Consider the following 6,944-nt stretch of genomic DNA (forward strand, 5'->3'; position numbering starts at 1 on the left):
AGGATTGGTCCTGACAGTCTATCTTGAATATATTGTCATATTGAAAGGAATCATCATTTAATAAACCACAAAATAAATGGAAAAATTAATTCTATTCATTTCTATGAATGGTTAACCAAAATGTTTTACAAAGTATTAAACTCTAAAACTTTAAAACATTTATTAAGGACATCAAAGCCATTCTCCAACATGCTCGATTCCCATAGTTGTAGCGTGCGAGTTGTGCTTCACTTGCAGCAGAGGTTTAGTTAATGGATCTGAGATGTTGTCGTCAGTTCCAATCTTGCTTATCTCGACTTCTTTTCTCTCCACGAACTCTCGTAGAAGGTGAAATCTACGAAGTACATGCTTGACTCTCTGGTGGTGTCTAGGCTCCTTTGACTGTGCAATAGCTCCATTATTGTCACAATATAGAGTTATTGGTCCTTTAATGGAGGGTACTACACCAAGTTCACCTATGAACTTCCTTATCCAAATAGCTTCCTTTGCTGCTTCATGTGCAGCAATGTACTCCGCTTCAGTTGTAGAATCCGCAATGGTGCTCTGTTTAGCACTTTTCCAGCTTACTGCACCTCCGTTGAGGTAGAAGACAAACCTAGACTGTGATCTGAAATCATCTTTGTTGATTTGGAAACTTGCGTCCGTATAGCCTTTAACAATTAATTCATCATCTCCACCATACACCAGGAAATCATCTTTGTGCCTTTTCAGGTACTTCAGAATGTTCTTGGCAGCAATCCAATGTGCCTCTACTGGGTCTGACTGGTATCTGCTTGTAGCACTGAGTGCGTACGCAACATCCGGGCGTGTACATATCATAGCATACATTATTGAACCAATCAATGATGCATATGGAAGCTCATTCATTCGTCTTCACTCATCCAGTGTTTTTGTGCACTGGGTCTTGCTTAGAGTCATTCCATGAGACATGGGTAGGTAGCATCGCTTAGAGTCTGCCATAATGAACCTATCAAGAACCTTATTGATATAAGTGCTTTGACTAAGTCCAATCATCTTTTTAGATCTATCTTTGTAGATCTTGATGCCCAATATGTACTGTGCTTCTCCTAGATCCCTCATCGAAAACATTTCCTAATCCAAATCTTGACAGAGTTCAACATAGGAATATCATTTCCGATAAGTAATATGTCGTCGACATACAATACTAGGAAAGAAGATTTTCTCCCACTGACTTTCTTGTATACACAAGATTCGTCTGCGTTCTTGACGAAGCCAAAGTCCCTAACTGCTTCATCAAAACGTATATTCCAGCTCATTGATGCTTGCTTCAATCCATAAATGGATTTCTTAAGCTTACATACCTTTTTAGCATTCTTTGGATCCTCAAAACCCTCAGGTTGTGTCATAAATACAGTTTATGTCAAAACGTCGTTTAAGAAGGCGGTTTGACATCCATCTGCCATATTTCGTAATCGTAATATGCAGCAATTGCTAACATTATCCTAATAGACTTTAGCATTGCAACTGGTGTAACAGCCCGCCCTTAACGAGCTGCTTTCTAAACACACTTGGTCTTAATTTAAACAAACTCAACGTAATCTATACTAATATATTAAAAGGCGTTTAGGAAAACGTATATGTGTCACGTATACCCCTCCTTATACGCCACGTCACCACTAATAAGCATCACGGAATGTTATTGACAACTAAAAAAGCATGTAGCAAGGATCGAACATCAAACCTCATGGATTAAAGTTTCATTTCCTACCATCTCAACTAGCTACAATATTTGTTATATTTTTCAATATAAATGTAAAATACAGTCTTTTAACAATGGACACTTTTTTACAAAAAGTAAAACCCGGAGCAAAGCCCGGGCCACACACTAGTTACAACTTTAAACCCTGCTAAACGAACTTTAACTCTTTAAACAACTTCAAATATTTAATCACGATTTAGCCTATCTCAAAGACACTAATCAAGACCCATAAACTTAATTAGTTATTAAAAATTTTGACAGCACTTCCCCTAAATATGGACAACCTAAAATAATATTTAGGAAATTATGTCAGATTCTCTTCCACCTGCTTCAATGACATCATTCCAAAACATCACCAGGGTGTCACTGTAACAGCCTACACTTAATGAGCTACTTTAACTTTAACTACGACTCCAATACGGATATATAACCCAAAAATTATAAACTAAAAAGCTTTAAGAAGAAATTATACAGCCCATTAACAAACTCTAGGAACTAAATTACATTTGGCGAATCCACAATCCAACCTTGGACACATAAGGCCATTTGAGAACTCTACGAACCTTGAATCTGAACTGAGACCTAACTCTTGCTACCTGCAAAACATTTTAACTCTGCCCCCACCAGGACAGGTTCAAAGAACAAAATTGAGTACACACATCCAACTTGAAATGCATTTGATAGGTGGCTCAAAATAGTTTTAGTTTTAGTTTTATAATTTGTTTTGAAAAGCAATTTCGCTTATCAAACTTGCTTCGAAAACATTACATGGTAAAACGTTACAATAGTTTTACTTGCAAAAGCTTCACATCTTACTATCGTCTCACAAAGTTTCTTAATTCACATTTATATCAACATAAATAGGCTCACAACTAAGATTCTTCATTACTCTCATACTCTTAATTGTTTTCATTCCATAGCTTATTTGACAATCAATCATAGAGATAAGTTTTTCCCAAACCATCAGTTATGATGCAGGGTGGAACTCAATATATACACATATTCCTAACTGAAAGGGGAAACTCATTGGTACAACATTTCCAAAGACATAATTCTCTTCATAAAGCTCTCATAACAATTCAAATGCAGATATAGGCATTCATAAGAAATTTATAACTCGTTGCGAAAACATACAACTCAAACTCAGCATAATAGCTTACACAGTCACAACATATTAGCTTACTGTTGGGGAAAGTGAACACGAATTGAGAGGGATTATTTAACCAACTGTCTCTATTTGGTGGGGGTCGTCACCCTCCTGATAAGCATACGCTTGCAAGACTTAACTAGGACATGTCCCTAATTACGGGTCTATCCCGCCTCTACGAGTCTACTTTTGTAGCACTCGCTTTACGGCCAAGCCGCTTTAACGGGTCTATCCCGCCGAACTACGGGTCTATCCCGCTTCTACGAGTCTACTTTTGTAGCCCTCGCTTAACGGCCAAGCCGCTTTAACGGGTCTATCCCGCCGAACTACGAGTCTACGATTGTAGCACTCGCTTTATATGTTTTTCATCAGCGACGCATGTGAGCACTATGCAACACATACACGGCTACTTTCCCCTACTTAAGCATTTTATTACCAATTTGTGCAATTTCGTTCTCAAAATATCATTCGCATTCCCATACTCATGTATTAGCTTCATTCTCATCATATCTCAACTCACTTTATTTCTCAGAATAAATCCTCAACCAAATTAAAAATCAATCCCAAGGCTTGCTGACACTTTCTCTTACTCGATCTTAAACAAACTGTAACAATATAATTAAAATTTGGACACTCTTCACTCTTCACAACTATTCCCTTTTAACTTAGAATCACTCTTTACCTTTAGTTATACTCTTAGCCCATTGATTAATAATTGACTGCTAGTGGGTAACACTCATTTAAGATCCCAAGGTTATCAATAGCTTATACTCTCCTCAAATCCGAATTCATTCTTTTATAACTTAGTGTGCCTGAAATGTGCTTTATAAACATTTATATAAACCATAATTACTCGAACATAATCTTTATTATTCATTGAAATATTCTCTCGATAGATTTCAAACTATTAGGTTATAAAAGTATGAAAACTTGATTATTTATTTTAAAGTATATTTTTATTCTTTACACTAAACTCTTTTTAAACCTTGTTGAATATTTCTTTATTTGAAAACTACGGTCATTTAAAGAAATAAAAATAAAACTGAAAATATCTTTCGTTATAACCTTTTCCAACTTTTAAGTTCATTAAAACACTTTAGTGTTGTTCAAAGCTAGTTTAAGTTCCATAATTCATAGTTTCAGGAAAAACATGTGAATTTTAGGAAATTCTAAAATGATATGGTTTGTTAGGAAAGATTATAAAACCTTGAAACGACTCATTCAAAAATCATTAAAACTCCGTTTTTGTTATACTTAAAATAGTTTAGAGATTCGCATTTATTACATCAAAAGAATTCTTTTATTATTAACACTTGATTAAGAAAACAAGCGTCTTTTAAGAAAATTAAAAACAAGTATGACCTAGTTGAAAGAAAACATAAACCTTTATTGAAAACAAGAATTTATAATTAAAAATGGTGTCTTTGGTTCCACTAAATCTTATTTTAAGATCTCTTATATAGTTTAACACTAAAACCAACTCCTTAGAAACTCAAGTAGGACTACTCCATTATGCAAGGACTTTTACCTGATCATTAACGCATTCACTTAGGATTAACTCTTAATTAACACTCCTTTAACCTTTTTACTCTTTCACGACCTCAAGATACTCAATTCTCTAGCTGCTCAATGCCTCGACTCAAACCATCTCTCACTTGGGTTCTCATTGACACAAACATTCGTTTTAAAGAATTATGATTCTTGAAAACATAACAATCCTATTCAATTTGCAAAGAGTAAATCAATTCACAAATACAATTCAGTTTTGCAGAACACAGTTCAATTTGCAAAACAACATTCAATTTGCAAAACAACATTCAATCTATACATATATATACATAATACTTAAACACAAGATATATTTTCAAACATTGAAGTTGGTTGGACGATGTGTACCTTCAATTACCAACAAATAGATTCCAAGAACTATAGATTTCGATCACCAATCCCCGCTTAAACTCCGTAATTCAATTCTCCTTAATCGACCTCCAATGATACACCTCGACAAATGAGGACATGAATCAATAACTAGCCACTTGAATTGAATTATAACTTAACTAAATCTTTTACAAATCCTTTACTTAATTTCCAAAAGTTCCTTTCAAACTACCATGGAACACATTTTTATCTCTAATAAAACAAAATTGGTTTTGCTAAATATGAATTGTAATTGAGATCATATAGTTCAATATCAACTGATTTACAATACTCGTTTGATTGATGAAATCAAATTTGGAAACCGGCCTTAATTATATGATTATTTCGAAAAACATAAATCTCTACGAAGTTGGAGATTCCTTAATCACATAATCGAAAGCATTTATATATCCCCAAAACGTTGCATTACGTGAATTTTAAACTTAATGAAATTGTTAAAAAAACTCACTTAATTCAATAATCAAAATCATTTATGTATAACCAAAATAATAAGTCATTGACAAATTAAATTCTCATAACAGTACAATTTAAATGGGGTATAACTAAAATAGATGAGATTGAGTTTATACCCTCATCAACAACGACAACCACAGCCCCGGCAAGCCATGGGACTCAGGCGGTCCGACAGAGGAGGGAAGGAGACAAAGGAGAGCAGAAACCAAAGAGGAGAGACAGGGGCGCAAGATTCAACACCAACAAGGAATAACACCACCAACAGGAACAACTACACCGTCAGAGAACTCCGGCGCTCCGGCGAGTTACCAGCGGCGCCCAAATTACAACACAAGGAGAGGAAAAAAAAGAAATAAGATGAATTTGTTAGGGTTTGCTACTTTGGGGTTTTACTATATTCAATTCAATCTATAAATGGAAATGAATTAAAGAAATTTACCAATAAGGTGATGATGCCGGCAGAGACAATCGAAGGCCATCACTGGCGGCGGCGATGACGTGAAGGATGAGAGGGAGGCGGAGCAAGGAAGTCGGCAGAAGCAGGTCAACAACATCACTAGCGACACAACATCATCAGTGCCGAAGATGGAGAGGGGAGCACGTTAGCGGCGCCGGTGGTTGCGGTTTAGCAAAGCAGAGAGCAAGAAGGAAGAGAGGACCACTGAAATGAGAGAGAGAGAGACGGTGAGGAGAGAGAAAATGATAGTGAGGGAGATTGAGAGGATAGGAAGGTTCTTGATTCCCTTCAAAAAATGAGAAGACCATTTACACACTTGGAAAAAGGAAGAGGGTGTTGGGATCCACTTGAGTTATGGCAAAAAAAAAAAAAGAGAAACTAATGGGTAAATAAAAATTCAGATTTTATATATAAGCTTACGTATAAATAGTCTTAAACTATTTAATGAAATTTTATCAAACTAATTTACAATTTATTTATTAAAGGAAAATAGTTTAGCAAAATATTCTTCTTCTTAAGATAAAACTTTAATTTCAATTAATCCTTAAGTTTTAACAACTTTCTTCAGAATAACAAAATCTCAAATCTTTTTAACACGATAATTACTCTTTATATGATATTAAGAGTTGTTTAAAATCAGGGCTGTTACAACTGGTGAAAATGTTTCATCATAATCCACACCGTGGACTTGCCTGTATACTTTTGCAACCATTCTAGCTTTGAAAACTTCTAGTTTCCCATCCTTGTCCTTTTTCAGTTTGAAAACCCATTTGCTTCCTATGGCTTTGTAGCCATCTGGCAAATCGACCAAATCGCAAACTTGGTTTTCATACATGGAGTCTAATTCAGATTGCATGGCTTCTTGCCCCTGCTTGGAGCTAGGGCTCGTCATAGCTTTGTAAGTCGCAGGTTCATCGCTTTCCAGCAATAGAATATCTTGCCTCTCATTCGTCAAAATACCTATGTGTCTTTCTAGTTGAGACCTATATCTCTGCGATCTACGCAGGGTTACATTTCTAGTTGGTTCTTGATTCTCACCAGATACTTCTAAAGATCTCTGAGTTTTACCTGAATGTCTTCTTGATCATTCTCCTGAGTTTGTTGTTCGACTCGAATTTCTTCGAGGTCTACTTTTCTCCCACTTGTCATTTTGGAAATGTGATTTCTTTCCAAAAAGATACCATCTCGAGCAACAAATACCTTGTTCTCATATGTATTGTAGAAGTAAT

The 6,944-nt window shown here is 35.5% G+C and overlaps 1 long non-coding RNA gene across 1 annotated transcript; it reads right to left on the bottom strand.

Moving 5' to 3' along the window:
- Positions 1-1,850: 1,850 nt before the first annotated feature.
- On the bottom strand, positions 1,851-6,005 carry LOC110802729 (uncharacterized). Its single transcript, XR_002537297.2, has 3 exons — positions 5,375-6,005; positions 4,764-4,867; positions 1,851-2,334 (listed from the first exon to the last, which is right to left on the bottom strand). It is a non-coding gene; the product is annotated as an uncharacterized lncRNA (long non-coding RNA).
- Between the last annotated feature and the right edge of the window lie 939 nt (positions 6,006-6,944).

This window comes from Spinacia oleracea, chromosome 1 (assembly GCF_020520425.1).
Source record: "Spinacia oleracea cultivar Varoflay chromosome 1, BTI_SOV_V1, whole genome shotgun sequence".
NCBI lineage: Eukaryota > Viridiplantae > Streptophyta > Magnoliopsida > Caryophyllales > Amaranthaceae > Spinacia > Spinacia oleracea.